This window comes from Rhincodon typus, chromosome 7 (assembly GCF_021869965.1).
Source record: "Rhincodon typus isolate 14 chromosome 7, sRhiTyp1.1, whole genome shotgun sequence".
Lineage (NCBI taxonomy): Eukaryota > Metazoa > Chordata > Chondrichthyes > Orectolobiformes > Rhincodontidae > Rhincodon > Rhincodon typus.
In genome coordinates, this window is record NC_063338.1 from 75,570,619 (window position 1) to 75,580,589 (window position 9,971).

Consider the following 9,971-nt stretch of genomic DNA (forward strand, 5'->3'; position numbering starts at 1 on the left):
TTCCTTCTCCTCTGATGCTGCTTGGCCTGCTATGTTCATCCAGCTCTACACCTTGTTATCTCAGATTCTCCAGCATCTGCAGTTCCTACTATCTCTGATACAACTTTATTTAAGGCTCTTCACATTTCCAATAACTTTTTAAGTAGTCAGCTATTTATTCAATTTCTTTTGAAAAGCTGTAATGGATTCAGACTTCAATATTGTTTCTGGTTGAGCTTTTCAAATTCAAATAACATGTACATATTAACAAGTTTTCTTCACCTCTTTATTCAATATTTGGCTGATGATCTCAAATGTACTGTTAGTCACAATTAACTAGCTCGAAGAAATAATTCATCTTGAACTTGATACACTGTACCATAAATTTTGAACAGTTTTATCATATCCCCTCTTGTGAAAACAGGAGGTTATGCCCTTTGGCAGGAAAAATTGAGATGAATACTATTTAAATAGAGAAAATCTGTAGAAAGCTGCAGCACAGAGAGAATAGAGGATCTGAATGATGAATCATAAAAAGCTAGCATCCAAGTTCAGCATGTAATAAGGAAGGTAAATGAACATAAGCCTTTATCTCAAAGGCAATAGAGTATAGAAATAGGTAAATCATGATAACACTACAAAAGACACGGGTCAGACCACAAGTGGAATATTGCACACAGTGTTTGTCTTTTTATCTAAAGATAGATATACTTGCATTGGGGCAGTTGAAAAAAAATGTTAACTTAGCTGGTTCTAGATAAGGAGGGATTTTCTTATGTGGAGAATTTGATAAGCTTGGTTTGGATTCATTGAGATTTAGAAGAATGAGAGGAGACCCTATTGAAATATTGAAAATTCTTAGGAGGCTTAACAGGGTAGATGTAGAGAGACTGTTTCCTGTTGTGGGACCAGAAGGCATAATCTTAGAGTGAGGGGTCAACCATTTAAACCAGAAATGAGGAAGAATTTCTTTTCTCAGAGGGCAGTGAATCTGTGGAATCATGGAGGTGTGTTGAGGCTTGGTCTTTAGGAATGTTAAAGGCTGAGACAGATTGATCTTAAATAACAAGGGAATCAAAGGGAAAACACAGGCAAATCCAGTTGAGGATTATCTAGTGAACCGTAATCCCATTGAATTGCAGAGCATATTTGATGGACCAAATAGCATATTTCTGTGTTTACATTTCACCTGTCTTGTCTTTAACTTCTATTGTTCAATGAAAAAAAATTCCATTTCTCCATTCTTTCCTTAATAACAACCACCCAATTCCCATGATCATTTCAGCAAAATCTCCTCTTAATTCTCTGCATGTCTTTGATTTCCTTCTTACTGACAGTAATGATGAGAAACAATATAAATGGCAAATGCATTAACCTCTCCACACTCTGGTGGTTCAGTTCTTTGGCCACCTCTTAATTGGACTCATATGTTATTCTATACTGTTCAGACTATGGAAAGAGTGTACCGTTATCTATGCAGAAAAGCAGTACTTTGCTCACCAATTGAAACTTTACTTATTCTTTCATGTGATGTGGGAATGATTGGCCTTTATTGTCTATCCTTAATTACTATTGAGCTGATTGGCTTGCTGAGACCGTTTCAGGTGATAGTTAAATGTTAACCACAATTCTGTGGGCCTGAAGTCACATCAATTTCTAAAAGAGTAAGCAGAGAAGATTCCCATTTCTAAAGGATAACAGTGAACCAGATGGACTTTTAAAAGCAATTGATAGATTCACCTCCTCTCACTCACCTTCCTGCAAAAATGCCATCCCCTACTCCCAATTCCTTTGCCTCTGCTGCATCTGCTCCCGAGATGAGGCATTCCACTCCCAGACATCCCAGATGTCCTCATTTTCCAAGGACCACAACGTACCCTCCACAGTGGTCGAAAACGCCCTCAACCATGTCTCTCGCATTTCCCGCAACTCATCCCTCACACCCCCTTCCCGCAATAACAACCAAAACAGGATCCCCCTCGTCCTCACGTACCACCCCACAACCTTCGGATCCAACGCATCATCCTCCGGCATTTCCGACATCTGTAATCTGACCCCACTATCAAAGACATTTTTCCCTCCCCACCCTTATCTGCTTTCCGGAGGGACCACTATCTCCGTGACTCCCTTGTCCGCTCCACACTCCCCACCAGTCCCACCACCCCCCGCACTTTTCCCTGCAACCACAGGAAGTGCTACATCTGCCCCTACACCTCCCCCCTCACCCCATCCCAGACCCCAAGAAGACCTTCCACATCAAACAGATGTTCACCTGCACATCTGCTAATGCACTATACTTTATCCGCTGTTCCTGATGTGGCCTCCTCTACATTGGGGAAACCAAGCGGAGGCTTGGGGACTGTTTTGCAGAACACCTACGCTCGGTTCGTGACAAATGACTGCACCTCCAAGTCGCGAACCATTTCAACTCCCCCTCCCACTCCTTGGATGACATGTCCATCCTGGGCCTCCTGCAGTGCCACAACGATGCCACTCGAAGGTTGCAGGAACAGCATCTCATATTTAGAGATAGTAGGAACTGCAGATGCTGGAGAATCCGAGACAACAAGGTGCAGGGCTGGATGAACACAGCAGGCTAAGCAGCATCATAGGAGCAGAGAGGCTGACGTTTCGGGCCTAGCCCCTTCATCAGAAAAGGGGGAGGGGAAGGGGGTTCTGGAATAAATAGGGAGAGATCTATCCGCCTCCCACTCTCTCCCTATTTATTCCAGAAACCCCTTCCCCTCCCGCTTTTCTGATGAAGGGTCTAGGCCCGAAACGTCAGCCTCTCTGCTCCTATGATGCTGCTTGGCCTGCTGTGTTCATCCAGCCCTGCACCTTGTTATCTCATATTTAGCTTGGGAACCCTGCAGCCCATTGGTATCAATGTGGACTTCACAAGATTCAAAATCTCCCCTCCCCCGACCGCATCCCAAAACCCGTCCCCGGCCCCCCACCTGTCCTTCCTCCCACCTCTCCCCTCCACCCACCTCAAGCCCCACCCCCATCTCCTACCTACTAGCCTCATCCCGCCCCTTTGACCTCTCCATCCTCCCTGGACTGACCTATCCCCTCCCTAACTCCCCACCTAGACTCACCTTTACTGGCTCCAACCCCGCCTTTTTGACCTGTCTGTCTCCTCTCCACCTATCTTCTCCTTTATCCATCTTCCATCCGCCTCCCCCTCTCTCCCTATTTATTTCAGAATCCCCTTCCCCTCCCCCATTTCTGAAGAAGGGTCTATGCCCGAAATGTCAGCTTTCCTGCTCCTCTGATGCTGGTGGCCTGCTGTGTTCATCCAGCTCTACAACTCGTTGTCTCAGATTCTCCAGCATCGGCAGTTCCTACTGTCTCTGATAGATTCATTCTGATATGACTAGACCCTGAACAATGTGTGCATGGTGAGAAATCTGGATGAATCATGTAAAAAGTTATACAAGACCTCTCTCAATGACAGAAGAATCTAGCTGCATCTTCCAAAATACTTCTGTGCATCAAGATAGGGATCTCACTAGGCAGCAGTGAGTTTCTATTAATGAGATTCATTGCTTGCTTTCACTCTGACTAAATGCAAATCTTGCCTCTTTAATATGCAGATTTCTATTGTACCACCTACCACAAGGAAACTAAATGCAAAATTTCATACAGCTCACTGATTTCTCCTCCAGATTGCCAATTTGCACACCTGGCACCAGCCTCTCAGGGCACGCTCCAGGGCAGTGACCACACACACCCTAACTCCGTAGACAAAGGCATTCAACACATTCTAACCTCCGTGCTCCATTTCCGACCTAATTAAAGTACAGCTCTGTACTGTAATGTTGCACTTTGGAGCACACCTGGCAACTATCATTGGCATACATCTGCATGGACACTTCGCAGTGACCCAGCTCACAGATTCAAACAGGCTGCATATCAGGGCTGCTAGCCAGCTCTCTTAGGGCTCAATCACTACTTCAATGCTCACAGCATGGCTTTGCCCTTCCATTTTGCACTTTAGTACCTCAAATAGAGCTTAAGGGCTCAAAGATCTGCTGTATTGCCTTGCTGTTTAATGTTAACATAAAGCCAGGATACTTGTTCTGAAGTTCTGAAGAAGGGTTACTGGACCCGAAACATTAACTCAGTTTTCTTTCCACAGAATCTGCCAGATCTGCTGAGTTTTTTCCAGCAATTTTTGTTTTTGTGTCTGATTTCCAGCACTTGTAGTTCTTTTGGGTTTTTGTGGTACTTGTCATGGTTGTTAGCAGCCAGAATGTTGCTTTATCGCACTATGCTACTTCAATCTCACAGCTGTACCATGGTACAGCAGCATACACAGCAAACGCAGTCAATGTGCTGTCAGCAAATGGCCAGGTCTCAATGTTTTAGGGGGCACAGTGACGTCTGAAGATACCAGCATGGGGCAGCCTTTGATATCAGTCTTGGGGCTGGAAATGGTTAGACATTCGATTTGGAAGCTAAGATCGGGAAATCATATCTGTACAGTTTGGGAAATGGGTTATGGTCAGCCCTGTGGGTCCAATGGAGCCAAACAGGGGAGTCCTGGAACACAGTCAGGGAGTTGTACAGATACCAGTCAAAGTCAGAATTCACATAACACCAGATAATAGTCCAACAGGTTTATTTGAAATCACAAGCTTTTGGAACATAGCCCCTTCGTCAGGTGAAGACTTGACCTGGTGAAGGGGCTACGCTCCGAAAGCTTGTGCTTTCAAATAAACCTGTTGGACTATGACCTGGTGTCATGTGAATTCTGACTTTGTCCATCCCAGTCCAACACCGGCACCTCCACATATGGATATTAGTCAAGAGTCATTGCTTGGGGCTGCCCAGCTAAATTGCTCAAAGCGATTTCCTTTTTACATGACTAGGAGTTCCTCAAGCTTTGGAGACCATCCCTGCCCAGGGTGGTGGCTTCAGACCAGGCTGACAGGGTCAAATTGTGTGGTCTCCTCTGTCAGTGCTGTGCAAAGACGACATCTTTTTTCTGCACCACCCCATCCACCAGGATACCAAAGTCCCTGTCCATAAAGCTGGGTATGAAATCCCCTCGTCTGTCATCCCATCGCCAAACTGGGTGCAGCCATGCAGGGCAGCTCTGGAAAACCAGCATTTGTCCAGGTACACATGGCTTTTCAAATATGACATTGGCACCAGGAATGCCAGTCTATTCTATGACATCTGGTCAGTGGTAAGTTCCTGTAGCTGCAGAGAGCGGGAAAGTCAGACAAAAAGCATGCCATAGGATTGTCGTAGGTAATTAATCAGATGTGCCTGCGACGATTGTGTAAGAAAACTTGCCAGGTCTTACGGGGATAAATCCTCCATGAAATTCGATGAAATTGACACCGCAAAAATATGGTAAGGTTAAGTGCATGGTCATCATTTTCTGAGACTAGTTTTAAATTTCACATTTATTCATTGAATTTAAATTTCACCAGCCACCATCGTGAGAGTTGAGCCCATGTCCCCTGAGCAATAGCCTGTGCCTCTAAATAACTAGTCCAGCAACATTAACACAACACAATCATTTCCCCTGTGCTGCAGGGACTACTTCATATTGTAAATAGAGCAGTTTAAACAGGTTAAAACTGTACATTCTGCTGTACATTTGAGCTGTCTGCTTATATTTATTAGATAATAAAAATAATGAAAAAATAATACTTTCAATTCTTTGATAAATAATGTTGTTAGTGAAATGGTCCAATGAAATAGTCTTATGCTTTTAGCAATAGTTTCAATGCAAATATTTTTCTTTTATATTTTTCCTGGGAGTTGTCATGTATAATTTTGCCTGTGCATATCTTATGCAATGTTTGTGGAAATAATTTCTTTAACAATTTCAATCAATTGGTTGCATCAAGCTGTTCAAGTCACCACCTTTCTTGAAAAGCGATAAAGGTTACTTTTTTGGACAATATTTATGAAATACCTACAGATGGAATTTCCCCAGTTTTCTTTTGTTAATGTTGTGGGAGTGAGTGTGTCAGGTGACAACATGTATACCCCATCACTGTTGCTGTGGGAACCTGTCCAACTATTTGCCAATCAGCTCATTAAGAGCTGACTGATAAGTGTGGGGGAGTTTCCCACCTAACCACAGGCCTTGATATTGTTATCCTGGGTCACCAGAAGCTGTTGGCCAATCAGAGGCATGCACCTTCTGGGTGCAAAGGTCAGCTGGTTGAGGCCCAATTCTTGAAGAATCCAGTAATGAAAAGTTAAGCACCTATTATACTCCTCTCACAGGGTGAGGGTTGTTGGGGAAGGCAGGGGTCAGAGCAAGGGCAGGATATGGCTTTCTGAGCCTCATCGGATTCAGACAATTGGAGGCTCCCCTCCTCAAACCAGCCAGTGGGGATCACCGTGGTTTCCCGGTTGGTAAACCAGCCTCATTTCTCATCCACTTGGTAAGTTGGTGGTTGGGAAAGTAGGAGTTGAAGCTTTTAAGTAGCCAAACATTTTGACCACATGAAGGGCTTAATTGGTGACAGGGTGAGATGTTTGCTCATGTCCCTTCTTGTGCAGAATTTACTTAGCAAGATGGTGAATTTCTCTTTGGGGCCAATTCACACAATTGTTAACACTTCCCTCAGCATTCCAGAGAGGTAAAATTGTGCCCTTTATGTCTTGTCTTTAATACTTGTTGGTCATATACATAATTGCCATTTACAGTTAGACTGACAAAAACATTTAGAAAAGACTGATGTACATTTACAGCACAAGGCTAGGCATTAAATCAAATTGTAAGACACCTTAGCTTCCCAAGCTAGACTTTTGTAAAGATTAATTAGCAGTTTTTAAGTCTGATCACATGTTCTGGTGCTGTTGAGGTATCTGTCACTGAACTAAGTTTCAATCTGACATAAACTTGCTCTTAGTTGTTTTGTAGCCCTAAAGATCACCTGTCATATTAGATCTTTCTTTACCATTTTGATTAAATACACAGCACTGCACTGAATAAAGAATTCCGGTTATTGAACTAGTTTTATATCCTTTGCAAATGCTCTGCAGCTTCAAGCTGATTCAAACAGAACCACTCACTGGTTGCTTTAAGTACAGAACTCACGTTCTCCTCCTCTGGCTTTTCGCTCCCTCCTACATTTTTGGTCATGCCTGCCATTTGCAGTTTAGGATATATTTAAGCAGATATAATTTAATTTGCACAGCCCTGTTTTGCTGGTAAGCCTAAGACAGTAGTTAAACAACTGGCCAAATGATATTGGCAACAGGTATTGAATTGACATAATTTTTGGTCCACACATGTATCAACAATTTACACTTGCAACACTACCCACAAAGGCAAAATCAACTCTCACTTCTCTTCACTGGTTCAGGTGCATCACACTCTATGGTTTAGTAGGAAAACAAAGGTTCATTCAGAATTATAACATTTAAACACATTTGGACAGGCACATACATATGGAAGATTTAGAGGGATATGGTTTCAATGCAGGTAAATGGGAATAGTTCAATTTAGGAAACCTGGTCAATATAGACGAGTTGGGCCGAAGGACCAGCATGACTCTGACTTGATCTAAAGCAAGTCACAAGCAAAGCAATAATTTGGCCATCTCTACATGCAACATTAGGACAGGCTTAAATCAAATGAATTAAATTGTCATGAAGGTGCATGAAATTACAGTAACATTGCCAATTACTTATTTTATCAAAACATTTTATTTTCTGACTTATATTGTTGTAAAGGAAGAACGAGATATAAAACATCAGCCTGCAAAAGAGTTGCACTTCATAGAAGTGTTAAGAAGTGAAAGTCAAACTAAAAGTTAATATCCTAACATGTCTTATATCTGGCCCTTATCTCACTGGCCAGCAGGTGATTAATGGTCATTAATCTGAAACATTCTTTCTGTTTTTCTTTACACAGAGGTTGCCCCACTTGCTAGGCATTTCGATAAATTTCTTTATCATTCTGATTTCCTGCATGTACACCATTTCTGAACGTCCTGGAGCCTCTGCCCTCAACAGACATGATCGGAAATTGGGAGACAGTGGAAATATTACTATCCAACATTCATGTTTTTCTAAAATGTCACAATTATAATTCAGTAAATGCCATATGTATTGGGATAAAATTTATAAAAATAAGGCTTTGTACTGGAGTTCGCAATTGTAATAAAGGTACTTGAAGCAAGTAAAGTATTATGTGCATTTAATGTTCAGAGAGGAAGTATGTGACTGTGGATTGTGACTACTGTCTTTTTAGAATTTATTTTACTCAAGTCTTGTTCAGTAATAGCACTTTTATTTTTCTGTCAGAAAGTTGTGGGCTCAAGCCCCATTCCAGGGACTTGAGCCCATTATTAATTTGATGCTTCAGTAAACAGTGAGGGAGTGGTACATTATTGAGATGCTGTCTTTTGGAAGTGACCTGAAAAAGCAAGCCCTGTCTCACTTCTGGGTGGATGTAAAAGATCACAGTGCACAAAATTGAAGAAGACTCAAGGTGTTTTCCTGATGTGCTGGCCAAAGTACCTGTCATTGATTTCATTACTGTATGTGAGACCAAATTGACTCCTGTATTAATCTGGATTACAGGAATGAATACAGTTCATAAAATACTTAGTGGACAGTGGAACACTTGGAGATATCCAGAAGACAAAGAGAATGCCACATTTTCCAAGTTCTTCCACATTTTTCAGGAAAGTTATCTGTCTGGTTAATGGAAACACACGTTTTATTTAAGACTGCCTTGTTGAGAACTATGAACATGCTGTCCATGTATTTAATACTTTATTAAATAATATAATTTTATTTATAAATTTTTCAATATTGCTTCCAAACTAGTTGTAATAGCAAATAAATGGCAATTTTTCCCCTGATGTTAATTTATTTCAGTAAGGAAATCAGTACAGAAAGCTTTTTAGTATAAATTACCACAACTTGCTTGCCAAAATTATAAAATATATGTTAATATATTAATATAACAACTCAAGCTCTGCATACCATATTCATTGTACAATGCAGATCCCCTCCACCTTCTTTGCTCCCCGTCATGTGTTGGCTCCTTAGTGATTGCTGAAACTCAGCTTGCTTCCGGCAACAAACAGTTAAAGGGAACAGGTTTTGCAGGTTATCAGAGAAGCATTAATGATATGATGTATGCAGTTACAGATTTAAGCAGCAAGGTACCGCAGAATTTTTCACACGAGATGTCACAGCTTGTATGTGCTAAAATAACACACACCTTCAGCTTCATTACCATCGTGAAGAGATTACACCTACATCGGTACTGCACCTCAGCCAATTTGCTACAACAAGAGTTGAATTGAAAAATAAGAGTTTAAATTACCGAGCAAGGGTGCTGGGAACAGCACAGAAAACACTCTTGTAGCATGTATAATTCTACCTGCATCAGATATTTGGAACAAAACAAAGGAAGGTGAATGTAATTGTTGGTTGCAAGCTATGGGATAGGGAATAGCTTGCAATTAGTTGGTTATATTACTTCCCAAAGTCAGGTGCTGAATTATCTTTGTGTACAACAAAAGGTCTGCACTTTACGTATCCCACAATCTTTTGCTATATAATGTAGATACAGACACAGAACGCTGCATTCAGTTGGGATCTAAGTTCACATAACATCATTGTCGCTATAATAAACACTTCAAATAAGTTTCTGCATACAAATTACATATTCATATCAAATAACCTTTGGCCCTGAATGTAATATGGAAAATTCCTTTAATGCTTATAACTACAGACAGAATTTAGCGAACATCATTTTTCACTGCACTGAGAATATGTTGTAATTACAATGCACTTACTCTGACTCATTGTTTATTGTACTGAGACAATAGCAAAGTTGTTATGCCACTGGATGAATATTCATTTTCAAGATTTCTGTAATGGCAATTATACCATTGCCATTTTCTTCCATTTGTGCCTTTAGATTATTCACTTTGTTACAACTGCTGCGACATTCAGGTAGCGTGCCCTTAACTTTGCCCGTTTGAAATCATTCCACA

The 9,971-nt window shown here is 41.3% G+C and overlaps 1 long non-coding RNA gene across 1 annotated transcript in view; it reads left to right on the forward strand.

Moving 5' to 3' along the window:
* Positions 1–8,654, forward strand: part of LOC125483517 — a 148,632-nt gene extending 139,978 nt beyond the window's left edge. Inside the window, exon 3 of the long non-coding RNA XR_007262477.1 lies at positions 7,871–8,654. This is a non-coding gene — a long non-coding RNA (uncharacterized LOC125483517). The remainder of the gene's footprint in view (positions 1–7,870) is intronic.
* The last annotated feature ends 1,317 nt before the right edge of the window (positions 8,655–9,971 follow it).